Below are 18163 nucleotides of genomic sequence, written 5' to 3'. Positions count from 1 at the left end.
GTGCTGGTAAACATGCAGCTGACACAGGTTAATGAGTTCCGTATGCAGCTTTCTCATATTCTCCTAAGATAGTCTGTGCTGAGACATAAATTTTAGATTCCTAAGACATTTATGGCCCTATTCTGAGCAGGGCACTTGCCTATTTTAAATGCACCCACATTTTTGTGTGTGTGTTTACCTGTTGGTTTTGTTGTTCCTAGTTGTTTGTGGGTGGCACTGTGCAGGAGGGACTGGTCGCTGTCCCAGGAGCCACATGGCTGCAGTGCTCCATCAGGGCTGGCCCAGGAGCAGGAGTACCAGGTGCCACCTGGCAGCCACCACTGTCCTGTCACCATATCCCTGCAGAGCTTGTGGCCCATGTCACTGCTGTCTTCCAGACCAAGGGAGATGGTGCAGTGACATTCAACATGGCTTTCTGCTCTTATAGGCAGATTTCTAGATTCGCTTCTCTTCTGTCCTCCCTTTCCTCCTCCTCCTTTTCTTTCCCCAGTCTTCTGTTTTCTCAGACAACCTGATGCTTCTTTCTTGGGGTCCTCGTTGCCCACTGGCTTGTTTCTTTGCTCTCACATCCTCCTCAGTTAAAGGTTCTTTGTCATTCAGTTTGTTATCTATGAGGCAACACCAGATAGGACTTGGTTTCCATACATTTTTAAACATTACAAAATAACTCCAGTGAGTTTTTATCAGGCGAGGGCTACTTAGTGAGAATTGGAAGTGTGCTTTGAAAGCAATTTCCGACCCTGCTGAAAAAAATTCATCTGTGAATAAGGAACTGCGAAATATTAGTATCAAATAGTTATATGTGAAAGCAATGTCTTAAATCAAACTTTATCTGCATAACAAACATAAGCCTACTGAAAACAAGCTTTTCCTTGTTGCCCCTGCAGAGCCTTCAAAACGAATCCACAGATCCCTGAGCATCTGTGTATCCCAGACTGGAAACCACGGCCACCAAGCAGCTTAATGCTTTGTGAGGTCCAGAAGGATCTTTCCTGCTGAAGACAGCATTATGACTTTGCTGAGCCAAGGAACCTGCCCCGAGCAGTGACACAGGCTGATTTAAATATTGTTTTAATCTCTCTGTAGGGTTAGAGACTAAAGTGCAGCTGTTGCATCTCAGAGACTCCAAGTCTGTTCTGCACAATTCTAAGTGACAGGCTTGTGTCTGGTGTAATGCAGCCTGTGTGACCTGATCCAGAGATACCCATTACATCTACAGACAAGGCCCATAAAACACTTTTGGGCACAAACCAATGTAAAAGGACCAGAGGAGATTAGTTTAAAAGCCTGAGCACATCTCCCAATGGACATAACAGTCTACATCTCTAAAATTTATATACATAATTTGAAATAATTGTCACCTTCAGGAAGGAAAGTGGAGCTACTTTAGCCAATTATTTGTGACCACCTTTTGTCTCAGATGCTTCTGTAAGGAAAATCTTGCCATTCGGTAGTTCAAATCATTAATGCCAAAGCTAAAATACTCTGTTCTCTGCTCTAAATGAGAATCGCACATTCGCTGTCTATTTAACAAGCACGTTTGCTTTATTTTTAAATTTAAATGGTTGTTTCCCTTTATTTCCCAATGCTCAGATGAAGACTCTTTCCCTCCCCAGACTCAGCTACCTCTCAGTTGCCCTCTAAAGTATTTTGTATGAAAGGTCATGGTCTCACAATACTGACTCCTTGCAGATTTCAATTGTTCTTCTTTTGTAGGATGAAGCCATTCCCCATCTCCACAGCAAGGGAGGTCCCCTGGCAGCAAAACAAATGTGGTTAGTTATGTGTGGCATGAACCTCAGCTGCACTGGGAACTGAGCTCCAGACAACATGTAATGGCAACGTATCTAGAATTACAAGGCTAACCCATCAGCCCCTCTCTTAGAAATTTAACTATGAAATGTTTTATTTTGCCTAAGGAAAGTCTATTTGGATCTATCATTTAGTTCCCAGCAAGGTCTGGCACTCCCCTGTTCCTTGGTAGGATGAATGGCATATAAAGAGGTCAAAGACACTACAAGTGTCATGCCATAAATCAGTGGTTTAGCTTAGACAAGAGCCCAAAAGGCTCCTGCTCCTCTGGTGTAAACTGACTCATTCTTCTGCAGTCAACAGAGATCTGACAGCTGGAGAGAGATGTCCAAGAACTCTCTGAATTCCCACTTCTGAATTCCCACTTTAGATTCACCTAAATTATATTTATGATACCACATTCTCCACTGTCATTGGGGAAGATTTTATTAATATTGTCCTAATAAATATTTTTCAACTACAGCTTCATAGGATATCTGTGCTCCCACCCTGCCCACAAATATTATATTAAGTATATGTGATTATAAAAATACCAGTAGCTAATTTATTTTAATTTAAATTTAGATTTTGCCCTAAACAAATACTGATGTGCCCTGTATATTTTTACTGCCTGATCATGATTTACTAACTCCATTTTGGGGGCTAAAGAGAGCATGACCTTGCTCCATATTAATATTTAAAGATTACCTTGCACATGAAATCAGATGCTGACACAAGTCTCACAGGACTAAGAGGTTTTCAATCTTTTGAAGAAGCAGTGCCACACTGAAATATGTATTCCTACATTTGAATAAGAGCATGTAACAAACGCCCCGCTAGCAGGCATCAGAGACTGCAAATTTCATTCAGTGCAATCTGGTCCACAAATATAAACTTTTTTCTAGAAGGAACATTGTGATGCCACAACAGCTGATGCTTGACATCATAGCAAAGCCCAGCAGCAGCATCTTAGATGTTACAGTAAAAACAGTTTGCCATCCTGTCCTAAATTCAGGAGCCATTTAGTGCCCTTTTCAAAGCAATACATAGATTTTATTCTTTCAAAATATGAAAGCTTACATGTGTTTCTGTACTAATACAATTTAGAATACTTTAGAAACCATGTGATTTTTTTGCTTTAGAACTGCACAAGCCCAAAATAGGAAAATCTCCTGAATTTTTTTTAATATAGTTAGCTGAAAAGAAAGCCAGAGCTACTTTGATAGAAAACTGAAACAGCTGATGTTTAACATAAATGACTAATTTTAAGACTTGTTTTTAGAGCATAGTTATTTTCTTTTAAAAAAAAAAAAATCTAGCTTAGCCTATCAACATTTTTAACTCATTTCTTTCCCCTACATCTAAGCTTCAAACAAAAATATGAGCTGGCACACACTGATTAATTTCTCACTCTATTTTGGCTGTGCTCAGTTTGTACGAAATTACCATAGATGCGGTCTCTGATTACAACAGTTCCTGTGTTTTGCTGGCATTGTGGAGGTTTTATAGGATCTGAAAATGATGACAGAATGGCTCTTCCCAGTCTCCTCTGGGGTGAAGGACTGAGATGACAGTCTGCTGCTCCTGATCTCTTGTGTCATATTTCTGACAGACAATGGCAGAGGGTCCCCAGTTGACTGGTGCCTCTGGGAGCTTGCTGTGGTGCTTCCAGAAAGCACCGGTGTTGTTTAGGTGCAGCCAAGGCATCAGACTGATGTGGAAGAGTTTGAGTATTAGAGGATTCCAGCCCTGAGGAGTCTGGAGCCTGGGGAAGTTGCATGTTCATCTCCAGATCACCAGCTGAAAGTTACCACTATCTCTGCCTGTAAGTATGTATCCAATTGCAGTAGTCATTACAAGGAAACACAGCTAGACCTGCTGTTTGAGAGCTATGGGGACAGTACTGGACAATTTGGTGCAAGGAGAATAAGAACAACCCTTCTTGGAGATGCAGCTCTACTTACCATGGGCGCTCAAGGCTCCCAGTTGACCATCCTCTTGGTGCTGGCCATGCTTCCAAACAGCCTCATAACCCAACTCTCACCTGGCCATTTTATGAGCAGAGTACATCATCTTTGTTCCCCTTACAGCCATCAAGGCCTTTTAATCCTCCTTTTCCCTTAGCATGTCCTCCTCAGACCCCTTTTTCTCCCATCTGTCCCCTCCCCCAGCAAGATAATGAGAAATGGGACCAGATGCCAGAGAAATGTGTGCACCTTCTAATTGCATGAGGACACGAAGGGGGATGGTAAAAACCATACAGAGACCTTTGCTTTCAATGCCTTCCAAACATTCAGATATCGTACAACACATTTACCAGTCAGCTAATCTATTTCTCTTTAAATGTGGTTATCTCCTCAGATTTTTGTGAAGACAACCTTTATTAGAAGTTTTTTGGTCACTGTAACAAAAATTTGTTCTATTTTATTCTATATTAGTGTTATTCTCAGCATGACTGACTTAGAACATCACACTGCTAAGTTTTGAAAAAACGTTTGCAGTGAGTCACAAGTGCAGCAGGATGGTGTGATGCCCTTCACAGAAATAACAACTACAGATGCATAAGAAAAATTAGAACTTGAGAATCTGAAGTTCTTTACAAAATCTGCAACACACTTATTATCAATATTGCTGACAGTACAAATGGAACTGAACCAACTGATAAGTGTTCTGGTCCAATGAATTCACTTACTGTCTATGATCCCTCCACTTGTATTTTTAACTGTTTTTGCGTTCCCATTAAATCTCCCTAAATATTCTTTTTGCTGGTTCAGTGCTCACGACCAGGAAGCTTGTGAGTTCGTGAGGATTTGTACTTGATCATGAATGATTCATGAAATAAGCTTAGAAAATGAAGTTTAACATCTTATTCAATGCTGAGGAAAAAAAAAGAGCATCTTCTCCCATACTTGTAACAACTTGGCTAAGGAGGAAGAGTCTCAATATCTCATTTTAAACACTGAAATTCAGAGTATCTGTTGCCTTTCCAGCTAAGCCTCATATCTACTAAGAAGCAAGAGGAAGCATTTTAATTTACTACCATAGTCAGGCAAAACCCCAGAGTTCTGTTTTTTGTTTTGCTGGTACATTTTACCATACACCTAGCAACATGGCACAGCCTGGCTATTGGGGCACAGCTCACAGCTGCTAACAGCCCATGTTGCCATTGCTCACCCACATTTAATCATGTGTTATATTTTTTTCTGAAAGCTGCATCTGAAATCAGTTGGTCTTGTTTTCCCTTGTTTATGGCTGATTCTATATCTTTCTTAGGACAACAGAACGTGTATAACCTGGGGTGTTAGGGACCGGTACCTCTTCTTTCTCCTCCTCTCTCATGACTTTTTGTGCACAGCAGACAGAAGTGCCCTGTGCTTCACTACCTCATTTCTGATGTATGCGTATGGCATTCATATCCTGGGAACTTACAACACTATTTCCCTGCTGTGCATATTCCATACAGATGACATTTTAGTCTTGGTTTTCGCACCAGCAAAATGGGCATAATTGTGTCACTTTGATGTACTGATAAAAGTGCTTTGTGAAAGCTAAATATTTCTTTGTGGAACATGCCATAGTGTGTTTGGAAGGTCTGTATAGCAAGGGGTGGGAGGAAGATAGAGACATGGATCTGATGCAAAAAAAAAAAAAAAAAAAAAAATCAGGACAAAACAGAGAAGGAGGTCCACAGTTATTCCCTTGCTATTCTTTGTCTCCTATACTAGCTCTGCAAGATGATGAGGATTTTTCCTCTTCCTTTGCTGAATGAAAAGACAACAGAACAGCAGATATCTAGGGACACCTGCTGAGAGAATAAAACACAATAAACATGAGCATGCTATGGTGAAAGATATATTTTGCTTGTACAATAGATATTTTGATCCAGAGTTATAAAAAGTTTAAACATAACCCATAAATTAAAATAAATTCAAATGCTTTTGTCATTCAGTGTCAGGGTTTTTTTGTTGTGCTTTGTTGTTTTTTTTTAAGCTCGAAAATTTTTGATCTTGTGGTTAAGAGAATTAGGAAAAAAAGAAATAGAAGTACTTCTAAACTAGGTCTTCTAAGGTGTCCCCTAGGACTGTGATTTTAAATGGGTCTTGCATTAATTGCAGATTCTCTGGCTGTTTGTTAGGCCATTGCCATGCTGCGTTAAGGTCTCAATGCTTTTATCTAGCCCTCCCCTATTCTCTGTTTGTTCTTCAGCAAGGATGAGAGGAACCCTTGCAGTATGCAAATATATAATGCTTTCTATGTTTCTTTCTTTGGAGACATAAAAGGATTTTCTAAAAAGGCAAACAGAATATATGGCAATAAAGACATAAATCTTCAGAAGCCGGCAAGCTACACTCCCTCTGCACTTCACAAATGAAGCATGGTTTTTGCAAAGAAAGAGTTTGTTAGGAGAAGCACAGAAAGCAGGATTTCCATAATGATTTGCAACAAAAAATTCTGTAACACATGGCACTATATTTCCTTCAGAACTGAAATCCCATTGGGACCAAATTCTTTACTACTTAATCACTGCAGTAATTAGAGATGAAGTTGGCAAGTGTTCATTGAACGTTGTGTCATTTTACATCTTAAAACATTTTGGTGTTACTTTCCATTTCCTTTGTTTGGTGTGTTCTGGCCCATCCCCTGGATGATTAGACACAGCTGGCCTTTTCTCTGGGACCAGGTCAGTTTTGCAGTTAAGAGCTGTGTTGGTCTGCATTGACAAAAACAGGGACCCCCATTCTATTTCAAGTTTATACATTAATTTTCGACCAAACATTTTTCATAATGACTTGTACACAAGCGACATGATGTGAAACAAACATCTGATTGAAACAAAGGATTCCAGCCACAACCAATGTCCTTCTCCTGCAGTAAGCCTCTAAATGTGGAAAACTGCAGTACCAAAGTATGAATAATCATCAGTCTGGATGAAGCAGAACTCTGTATACGAATAATTATATTGCAGCATCAGACCCACATATGAGAGATGGCCCCAGTTATGAGAAATGCCCAGGGACCCACAAGCAGCATCCTCATAACACTGCTCCTTCCTCTCTCCACTGTTCAGCATTGACCTGCTGAAATGATGCCAGGAGAGGAGAAAGGGAAAAATAAAATGGCAGTTCAACCCCTGAATCTGTCATTTGAAAAGTCTGTCGGTAGAGTTGCAGGGAAATTGTTCTTATGGTTTTAATAATAGCTATGAAAATACTGTAGCCTGGCTTCTCTGCATTTCAGATCTGTGCCTGTTGCTGCTACTTCAGAAAAGTAGGAAAGAATCTTCTTATAAGAGATTAAAACAGCTGAAAACTACGTGAGTACCATTCAGTTTCATGAAATCCAGATGTCATCGGCTATGTTAACTGACTTACCAAGGCAGCAGTGCACAATGGAAGAACCCTGCACTACTCTTGCAGGATTAGTCTGTCCTTTTACACTCTAGATCTTAATTTTCCTTTTTCAAAATGTTTGTGTGTGTGTTACTTTTTAAAATAATGTTTGATGAGATGCTGCAGCCTTTCAAAAGTTAAATGTGGAGGGAACAGTAATGGCGTGGCTGTGATGGACTCTTCTCCCCGACCCCATGTGTTTGAGCATACTTCTAGCTGGGCAAACTGTTAAAGTCAACTGATGTGTCCCTCATAATTCACCCTGGTCTTGGTCAACAAGTGTTTCTAATTTCCACTTTCAGTCTCAATTCTTACAGCCTGAAACAGAAAATCCATAGAATTTAACGTTCAACTTAAATGACAATTTGTGTGACTAATTACCTTTTATAAGACAACAGGGTAGATTATAACGTCTTTTGAAATATTTTCAGAGAAAAACACACAGCAAAATTATATGACAAACATAAAAAGGGAAAAGAAAGCAAACTTAGTAACATAACTAAGCCCTAACAGCTATTACGCTTTTAAATTATCTTTCCACAGCCTACAAATCTTATCTTTAACTCACGCATACAATACCTCTAGCAAAGAGAGAAATAATATTTTTTTACCAGGCAATTATAATTTATATACTGCTACATCATTTTAAAATGTGTGAAAGCCAAAAAGTAGACAAAACAAAACCAAAACAAACAAACAAACAAAAAACCAACCAAACAAAAAAACCAAAAAAGGGTAGACAATGAACAGCATATAAAATAGGACACAACTTTCTGTGCTAGTTTTATATACATCTCTCTACCCCTTTATATGTATCTGTTTGAAGAATCTGACTATTACTGTGGGCTTGGGAGCCATTGTGTACATATAGTTAGCCATGTGGTCATGAGGTAGGTCAGGAACCAAAGAGGTTATTGTGGCATAGTCCACATACTTGGCAAGCAACTGAATCTCTTACATCTTAATAGGGGTCAGATGTGTTTTAGAGTTTCTATACAAGTGTATATCTAAGGCTGCTGATCATACCACACGTGGCCAAGCCCTGCCAAAATCACACTGTGATGGTGCTCATCAGCATCAGGAAGGGAAGCAAATTTTAAGGAGCATACATGAGAACTGTAAAACACAGATTCCTTTTTACATAGGTAAACTATGAAAGCATAGGGACCTGAAATCTGAGATAAGCTGTAACACTAATACTTGAATTAACCTTGCACTGCATGTTCTAGAGACAGATGAATTTCTGGTGGAAATCCATATTGCGCAGTAACTCAAAACAAGTTAAAGAAAATCGCCACTCATTTTAATTCTACTCACTAGCGTTTTCTGCAATACTGATTATTTTTTCAGAGGTAAGTGATAGTATGTGTTCTTTCTGCAATTAATACATAAGCTCAGTTTGCATGGGGTTTTCGGAAGTCCACTGAGGTCGAGAATTAACAGGATACCGGTATCTCCAGAGTAAATCTGCTTCTGTGAAAGCTTCCGAGAAAAAATCTGGACAAAGGCTCATCTGTCTGTATTAGTGGTCTTGATATGCTAGAGCACAGGTTCTGGAATAATTTGAAACTGGAATTTAGATATTCATATTGTCCTGGCCAATTGCTTCCTTTCTCCAGTACTAGCACTTAAAATTCCAGAGCCATGGCTAATCAGCAAACGTGTGTGACAAAATCACTATTTATGATTTTGTTTGCTACCCTAAAACATGTTTGATTTTTCTTTCTTTAATTTCGGAGTCTGTCACATACATAAATCTTCTGAGAGATTATGTTAGTTTTGTGCTGAAAGTTGTATCTCTGTCTTTGTTACATTTATAACACACAGTATGCTGATACTAAAGAAGAGTATATTTTGAAGGATTTTTATGTAGCCAGTTAAAAATTCAGATGCCTCAAGCCAAATTTCTTTGTTACAGGTCTAATTATTGTTTCCTAGATTCCCATGCTGCATACTACAATATCCCATTATATACATCTTAAACAACAACCAAAAAATAGGTATAGTTTACACCTTTACATTTTAAGCATGACTTCATTTTCTCTTTTTTCAATGCAAAATGCTCCAAAATGACTGTGGGGCAGTAGGTATTACAGCATGCACCTCAGAGCACAGAACACTGACTGAGCGGCTGCAAGGCCAGATACCGTGATAGTGTGAATGGGAGCACAAGAGCACGAGAAGTTCCTGAATCTAGTGATAGTGATATAATTCAGACAAATTTCTGTATCTTACTTTGCATTGGTTTCCACCACTTGTAATGCTTTTACATCCATTTATTGGGTTCATAACCACTGGATGTGCCTGTCCCTGCTGTTCATCTTCTCCAAGATGTCCAGTTCTTCTTTTATTTAAAAAACGCCTTTGAAAAGTGTAAGTGTGAATGCTTACAGCTTGGCTCTACCCTATGTGCCCTGTCGCTGGATAAGCTGTACATTACAGAGGCTTTTGCTCAAACACCAGTTGCAGCATCATTGACACAGCCCTTGTCTGAGGCTGTTTCTGTGCACTGCTGGCAGGAGCCAGAATCTATCCAAATTCAGCTGTGGTGTGGGCTGCATCCTGGTGCCCAGGTACAAACCAGTGCTTTCCTCTGGGGAGAAGAGCTGGCTGCACTGTCTTCAGTGCTCTGCTGTCCTCTGTGCTTTATTTTTTCCATAACAATAAGAATCTCCTTGTAACATTTGAAGGTTGAATTAAAAATCAGCCTGGAAATACAAATGGCAGAAATACAGTATGTGGATTCATTTACTTCTGACCTCACTAAGCTTTCTGCTTTTAAGCTCAGGATGCAGATTGTTACTAGCTATGAGAAAACAAAACAAGCCAAAATGCATTCTTTTCTCATTGAAATAGATGACCTGTTTTCTCTCTTGAGGCTCACAGACACCTTGTTCCAGTCCCTAAAAAAAGGAGAATTTGAGTTCTGCAACAAAAGGAAAGACGATTATAAATTAGTCTCAGCTTTTGGTCACTTTAAATCCACATGGTATTTTCTACACTATTCTTGGTGCTGTCAGACATGCAGAAATTCTGTCGTGTTGCAAAAAGCCCTATATGCTGTAAAAGTGAGCTTTATTCTTTAAGTCATGTCACAGTAAATTGCCTTTGAGTGTGTTATAAAAATTGCCGTACTTCCTGCGGGAAAAGAAAAGTGCTGGAGAAGTTTCCTATACTATTTTTTAATATCTACCCCTTTTTTTCAGAAGAAAGAATATCTGCAAAACTTTAAATGATATTTATCTATAAAAGCAGTAAATTCAGAAATGTTCTCTGTATTTTAAATATATTTCACATGAAGATGTAACTTACAGCAGTGGCACAACTTTCTGACGTGTTTCATACAAACATAGATTAAGGTAAATGTAGCAGGCTGTGCTAAAATTACCACCCCAAATCCCAATGCTTTGGATTACTCTGTTTCTGGATAACAGCCTAAGTGGTATATGCTTTTAAGAGTTATATCCCAAAATGAGGCGTTCATGTGCCTTCAAACCAGGAGACCAAGCACAGCAAGGGTGAAAATGAGTAATAATTGTGCCGAGGCTTATGGCTATGTCAGAGTTATTTATACCCCTATATGTACCATCACAAGAAGTGCCCCTCTGGCTGGGAGCCTGAGCAGAGAGGTCAAGGACTCTAGACTGAGGTAGACTGAGTTACATTCTCAGGCTTTGATGGACTTCACCAGGTCTGTCCCTGTTACCATAGTTTCCATTTTGTTCTCTAGATGAGAAGTAGAAGCATTTCAGTGTGTAGTTCACAGAGGCCTTGATCAGTTGGTTGACATAGGGTCCCTCCCTGTGGTGAGTTTTAAGGGAACGAGAAGTAGCTATGCAGAGGCCTGTTGTGTGTAGGTAAAAATCAGTCCTTTTTTATGTTTGAGTCACCAACTAGGTAAAGAATATCTTCAGTAGAGTTTTTTAAGACATATTGTCTAATTGTTGCACATTCCAGAAACTCAGCTGTTGCATGTGCTTCAGTGGGCTTGTTGAGCTCGTTCCTTTTTAGCTATGGGCATTTTCATTTGGTGTTGTATTAACATTGCTCTTTTTCACCTCTGTATACTTTCCTTTCTTGGGCCTCCTGTACTTGCAAGTCTACTCTAAAATTTCAGAGCAGCGAGGACAATATCTTTACCGAAGCACTAAGAAGTTATAAAAGCAGTGGATGCAGTTCAACGCTAATAGAAGTAACTCTTTTGCAGAAACAATAATTGCCTTCAGATATCCTTTCCCTCTCTAAAATCACCATTTCTTCCAGCACGAGAAAGGCTATGAGAAGGGCAGGGACAAGCCTTTACTGCCCATCACTCTCCCTATTTTACTGTCAGTGACATTTTCAAATCACTTTATTCCCATCCCAGGTCATTCCCCCCTTCTTTGGGCAGTGTCCAGGACTCGAGAGCTAACGCAAGTATTGTTGTGCAGAAGCAGTATTCAATGTCACTGTTCCTTTTACCTTAATAAATAGATACTATCCGCAAGAGAAGCGAGGCAGTATGTGTTTTCTTTTAATTTATTTCACATGGACTGTTAAAAGGTAGGGAACTCATTATGTTCCAGACAGACAGAAAGTTTTATTTACAATTTGTTCCCTCAATGCAGCCATGACAAATTATATCAGCCCTTCAATTCATGCATTATCATTACTTCCTCACTTTCATACCCCTTCCAGAATTACACTACCACTGACCTGATGAACCCATTTTCTTTTAAAATCACTCCTATATTATATTTAAAGATTACCTGGGGAAACTCAACGTCAGCAGCTAAAAGAGTGGGTGAGCTGGCTGTGCATAATCAAAAGGTCAGAGTCTATTTTCAGATGCCTGTTTGGGGCTAATGCGGGAGAAAGCAGGGAGCCGTCTGTATCCATATGGGTGTCAAGAGCTTGTTCTCGCACACACCAGGTAGAGCAAAGCCAGGGAAAACAGACATTGACTTCCCAGATGCCTCCTGTTTGATCATGAGTGCTGGAGAGGACCTGAGAAGATACTCATTCCAGGACACAACCCATTCACCTTGCACCTGCCCAGAAACAGAATTCAATTTTTCTGCTGTCGCTTTGAAGGAAGGAGACTTTCATTCTTTCACAAACACTGACAGCTAGACTGATAGATGGAGCTGAAGTGGACGGTTGACAGTATGATACGGATCAATGACTCCTTGAGATTTACTTACTTTTTCTGCAGAGATCAAAACTTCCAGTATGAGCTGCCAACACACAACTGCTTGTATTTTACCATTTTGTTCAACTATCCCTGTCAACTATATCCGTGTGGAGCTGTAGCCAACATCCTGCTGCTACTATGACCCCAATCCTCTATTCTCTATTTGTGGGCTACATCTGTTGACCTGAGCTCCAGCATCAGAAGGTCACTACCACTTCCTTGAGGTTCCTTTGCCTGCTTATGTCCCTACCCAGAAAACAAGCTTCAACACTGTAAATACTCAACCTCCAATTCTCCAGCTGAGCAAGGCAACATGACAGGACTGAAAGCTTTGGCTCCTCCTGAGTTTTCAATAACTTTCCCTTTCCAGCCCCTCTCTGGCTCCCCGAATCTCCATCATTCATCTTGTGCTCTGTTCCCACTCACATCTCTTCCCTTACTTATGCTTCTCCACAGTTTCTTGGCCTTCCCCTCTGCATCACAGCACAAGGGCAATCCAAAGATCACTCTAATTACAAGCTCAGCTGCCTCATGCACCAAAACAAAGAATGGTCACTGCTGACACAATGTTACAGGTCATCTTAGCACTCATTCTTATTACCTGGATTAACAAGGTAGCACTAAAAGCTATCTCATACCTGTCTTTTTCCCTTAGAGGAACAACTAAGAGCTTGATTAGTTAATTATTCACAGTAACTAATCATGCTGCCAATAAGGAAATAGGCTGCTATCATACAGCAACTAATATGCTAAATTATTAGAGACTATACTGAAGAAATTTACTCTTTTATTGAGTACACTCTGAATTGCTGCTGATCAGTTTGCTGTGAGTTGTGAATTTGCTTTGAGTTATTTTTACCATTTGAGAATTTCCAGGCTTTATACTATGTTTTGCACACGAACTCAGCTGCCCTTTTGCTGTTGTGTTTGTAGTTCCCTTGCAAGGAAGCTGCCTGCTGTTCCCAGGTTTCTTTTTCTTTCTCCCTTTTAGTATCTCCTTTAGCTATGAGAAATGCAAATAACTGATTTAAATTCTGTGTTTTGCAGGGAAACTTCCTGCTGGGACTTGACTTGGGCCAACTGATGCCTTCTCCCTGCCTGGAGAAAATCTTCATCCTCCAGGCTGATGGCAGGCACTTAAAAAGAAACCTGCCTGCTCTGTCCCCATTAGCTAGCAGTGGGAAGGAAAAAAATTACCCTCTCCGCATGTTCTCCACTTGTACAGGATTGGGACTGTTTATTTGACTTGCTTTCTTCTTTGGTATCATCCAATGAGACAGTCTGAGTCACACCTTGATTTGTGCTGCTTTTCCATGTGAAGGTTTCATTTCCTTTGGCTTGCCGTAAATCCCATCCAAGGTCCTGTTCTTCTTCCTGACAATAGCCCCCGCGTTTACATTGCACCTCCTGGATAGGGAGTTACAGAGACTATTTTCAAGGGCTCTGAACTCCTCTGCTCAGGATGGCAGTGGAAGACATCAAGATGAGCTGCCATGTGGCATCATCTGGGAGAATTCATGTTACTTGTTCATTGTACTGTCCTTGCAACAGGGCCAGCCCTTGGTGCAGATACAGTTGTATTAAGTGACTGCTAGACATGCACATGCCCCCAAAAAGGTGTCAGTTCAGTGTTACTGTAGAGGAGAGGCAACTGTTCTTTTTACATCCTTAAGTCTGAATAATTTTCCTTATGGTTACTGATCATAGAATCATTTTGGTTGGAAGAGACCCTCAGGATCATCAAGTCCAACCATTACCTAACTCTAGCACTAATCCATGTCCCTAAGAACCTCATGTAAATGCCTTTTGAATACCTCCAGAGATGGTGACTCCATCACTTTTCTGGGCAGCCTGTTCCAATGCCTGACAACCCTTTCTGTGAATAATTTTTTGCTAATATCAGTCTGAACCTCCTCTGGCACATCTTGATGACATTTCCTCTCATCGCTTGCTACTCAGGAGAGGAGACCAACCTCCTCCATGCTGCAGTCTCCTTTCAGGTAGTTGTAGATATCAATGAGGTCTCCCCTCAGCCTCCTTTTCTCAAGGCTCTCACTTGGTCTTGTTGAACCTCATACAACTGGCCTCAGCCCATTGATCCAGCCGGTCCAGATCCCTCTGTATGGCCTTCCTACCCTCCAGCAGATCAACATTACCACACAATTTGCTGTCATCTGCAAACTTATTAAGGGTGCACTGAATTCCCTCATCCAGATCATTGATAAAGAGATTAAACAGAACTGGCCCCAATACTGAGCCCCGGGGAACACCACTTGTGACTGGCCACCAGCCGGATTTGGTTCCATTCAGCACAACACTTTGGTCCCAGCCCTCCAGCCAGTTTTTTATCCATCACAGAGTACACCCATCCAGGCCATGAGCTGCCAGCTTCTCCAGGAGAATACTGTGGGATATGGTGTCAAAGGCTTTACTGAAGTACATAACACCCACAGCCTTTCCTTCATCTACTAGATGAGTCACCTTGTCACAGAAGGAGATCAAGTTGGTCAAACAGGACTTGCCTTTCATGAATCTGTGTTGACTGGTTGACATGGTTTTCTTTTATGTGCCATGTGATGTCACTCAGGATAATCTGCTCCATGACCTGCCCCAGCACCAAGGTTAGACTGACAGTCCTTCTTTGCCAAAATGGACCTCAGCATGTGATGATAAAGGAAATATTCTGTTTAATATTCTGTTTCCCAACCCTTTGTCTTTCCTTCACCCATGGTAATGGCCACTAAGTTTGTGAGTTTTTCATTTGAATGAAATTTCTCTCTAGCTGCAGGCAGAATATAGAAAAAAATCAATAGCTATTAAGATACATAATACTTCAGGACATGGGATCCTACTGGTAGAAAAAGCAAGGCACTATATTTATCCACATTCTTGGGTGCCAGCATTTGTTTTCTGACCTCACTGCCCACATCCTGCTCTTCCCTCAGATTTTCAGTGGTTTTTTGTTGCCCAAAAACTGAGCAGATGTTTTGCCCATTGCTCTGCCACATTCTGTGCTAGTCCCTTCTGAAAGTGCCTTCAGGTGCTTTCCCAGGGCTCACATTTTTTGTTCAAGAACAAGTTAAGAAAAAAGAGTTACTGGAGGTTTTAGGAACCATTTTCTTTTTATCTAGTGTTCTGTTAAAGCTTTCCTCCTAAGCAGCTTACAATAATATAAACAACCTGCAGAAAAAACTCACTGTCAATCTGCTGCTATAAATTCCTACAGGTCCAGGGGCTTCAGGAGCTGGATATTGCACTTATGGGCCTTGGAGTCAGAGATAAGTATCAGATAATTCACTCCTCTAAAAAATACTCCCTTAAATTCAGAGTGGAGAGGAGGAGGGGGAAGAGAAGATGGGAGATGTGCTGGGAGCAGAGGCAGAAGTGGGTACCCAGCACCAGGGATGAGGATGGGGACCCCTGGGGCTCACACGTCCTGCAGACGAGCAAGTGCTCGCCTCTCCCAGGTGCCCATGGCTGGTGCTTTAATGTGTTCCTCAGCTGCATGTTTCATTCCTCAGCACAAAACACACACTTCTTTCCTGCACCTTGTGTGGTGCAGACCACCATCCCAGCCCTGGGGTGCTGCTTGAGCAGAGGGCAGCCATGTCAGCAGTTGAGCAGGGCACCGGGTGAGTAGGTCTCCCCTCCTCATCCCGGGATCTCTTCCCTTGGCTTGGAGTGTCCCTCTCAGGCTGGGTTTTCTCACCTCAGCTGGCTTTACTCTGCCAGTTGTGGGCTGACAGTGCTGCAAGGCGGTTGTGCCGCTCTGGCTTTTGGAGGTGCTCAGGAATAATGAATAAAATCTAATTAAGAAAAGTGAAATACAGCAGGTTAAGTCAGCTGCATCAGAGTGTGAAATGGAGCCATTATAAAACAAAACAATACACTCTACAGCGGCATCTCAGGAGTCGTAGCCTTACAGTGCTGCTGCCAGACTTGCTGCAATCGCAGTGGGGATGCGCGACGAGCTGTTGGTGTGTCAGGCTGTCACGGAGTGGGGGCTCTGCTGCTCAGCACGGCTCCTGCTTGACATAGGGACAGGAGGGGTGAAGCCTGGCATGGGCATTGTAGCAGCACCCTGGCCTGACTGTGGGGGAGAGGAGGAAAGGGAAAGCGGGCGACGAGAAAGCATTAGTTCAATAGAAAGAGAAAGGAATGGAAAGAAAAGCGGAGCAGGGAGGGGATGAAGGCAGGTGTGGAGAAAGGCTCAGCTCTAAAGATGAAAAGCTCTGCAGCTATTGGAGTATGTGTTTATCATCCAAAAAGCTGATGGTGGATGTAAGAAAGCTGCTCTGCTTGGGTGGTGCCACGCTGGGCATGGGGCCACCACTTTGCTCTGGGAATGATTCAGCAGCTGCACGTGTGTGCAAGTGTGCGTCTTCAATGACACTTTGTGTTTTGTAAAAAGGCACAAACCAACAAAAACAACAACCCACCACAAAAAAACCCAAACCAAACCAAAACCTAACGAACCAACCAACCAACAAAATCCCCACAACTTCTTTAAGATTGTAGCTTTCTAGATCAACAAGCAGAACTTTAAAAGATGGAAAACATATTTGTTCTTCATGATACTACCATTAAAGAAATGGTAGAATTAATTCTACTATTTGAATTGAACTTTTTAAAAAAATCTGGAAAATATTTTGATCTCATGTTGCTGCAAAAGCATCTTTTGAAACGGGTAGGAATGGTTGCAGAAGCATTACAGTATTTGTAATGGTAATCGTCTGAAGTTCATTCTCTCTAAAAGTTGGAATCTTGAATGTATAACAGTAAGTTCAGCACAAGTGAAGTTGCTTTCAAATATGCTAGAAAGAATATCCGCAGTAATAGGATTAGTACAAAAGTACATGTCGTCTTTCTATCTAAAATCCTGAGGCTAATTTGTCTTGGTTCCACCCCTCCAAAAACTTTGGTAAAAAATTACTTTTGTCAGGAACACTTAATGATGTTTCACCGTTAAAATACTCACAAGATACATCTAATACCCGCTGGGAAAATTATCTGTAAAGGTTATCATAGTAAGGCTTGGAAATAAAATGTCAAAGGACAACTTTATCTCTTTCCCTTTTGTCACCCTCCCATCCCAGCTACAGGCAGGAAAATTGGGGGACTTTTTGTAAAGCCATCAGACAGGCAAGTGTCTGCTTCCTTCCAGCCCCTCTCCGCTCTGGAGAAAGTGCTGGGTTGCCTTTTATTTAAGCTAACAGGTGATCTGAAGGTAGAAAACTGAAGGCACAGAAAATTAATAATTCACTAAAACGTTGCTGGAGAACAGGCTGACAGAAAAACTCAATGTCTGCCCTCATTGCCTGAAGGACAACATAACAGCAAGGCCAAGAGGGACCGGCTGCCGAGAGCTGCGTGTTGTTCATGACAGGGCAGGACCAGCATGGACCCTGCTGCCACAGGGCACAGACACGGAGGCAGCTCCAGCTTCAGGATAACAGCACGTTGGCTTCAGTCCCTTTCACTTCAGGTGTCAGTACTCTACCATTTCCCTACTTAGGCAAAAATGTGGCTAAACATATCACACTGAGACCCCCACAAAACCACACAAAATTAATGCACCAATTTTAATCTTAGTGGTGTCTAGCAGGCTTTCTGATACTGTCTCCTAAAACCATGACACCGTGGAGCAACTTTAGGAATAATATTCCAGAAGTGATTTTTTTGTTTGTTTGGTTGGGTTTTTTTTGGTTTTGTTTTTGTTATGCTAAAGCCTTTTATTTTTAACAGATGCAACAGACTGAGATGTTAAAATTTTTTGTTTGGTAACTGCAAATATTTGTGAACGCAGCTG

At 41.1% G+C, this 18163-nt stretch overlaps 1 long non-coding RNA gene across 1 annotated transcript in view; it reads left to right on the top strand.

Moving 5' to 3' along the window:
• The window catches only part of LOC110361624 (uncharacterized), a 160217-nt gene that overhangs the window by 121587 nt on the left and 20467 nt on the right, over positions 1-18163 (top strand). Inside the window, exon 13 of the long non-coding RNA XR_010474367.1 lies at positions 7030-7105. This is a non-coding gene — a long non-coding RNA (uncharacterized LOC110361624). The remainder of the gene's footprint in view (positions 1-7029; positions 7106-18163) is intronic.

Source organism: Columba livia, chromosome 8 (genome assembly GCF_036013475.1).
Source record: "Columba livia isolate bColLiv1 breed racing homer chromosome 8, bColLiv1.pat.W.v2, whole genome shotgun sequence".
Taxonomy (NCBI): domain Eukaryota; kingdom Metazoa; phylum Chordata; class Aves; order Columbiformes; family Columbidae; genus Columba; species Columba livia.
The sequence above is the reverse complement of the archived record's forward strand: the minus strand, read 5'-3'. Positions and strand labels throughout refer to the sequence as shown.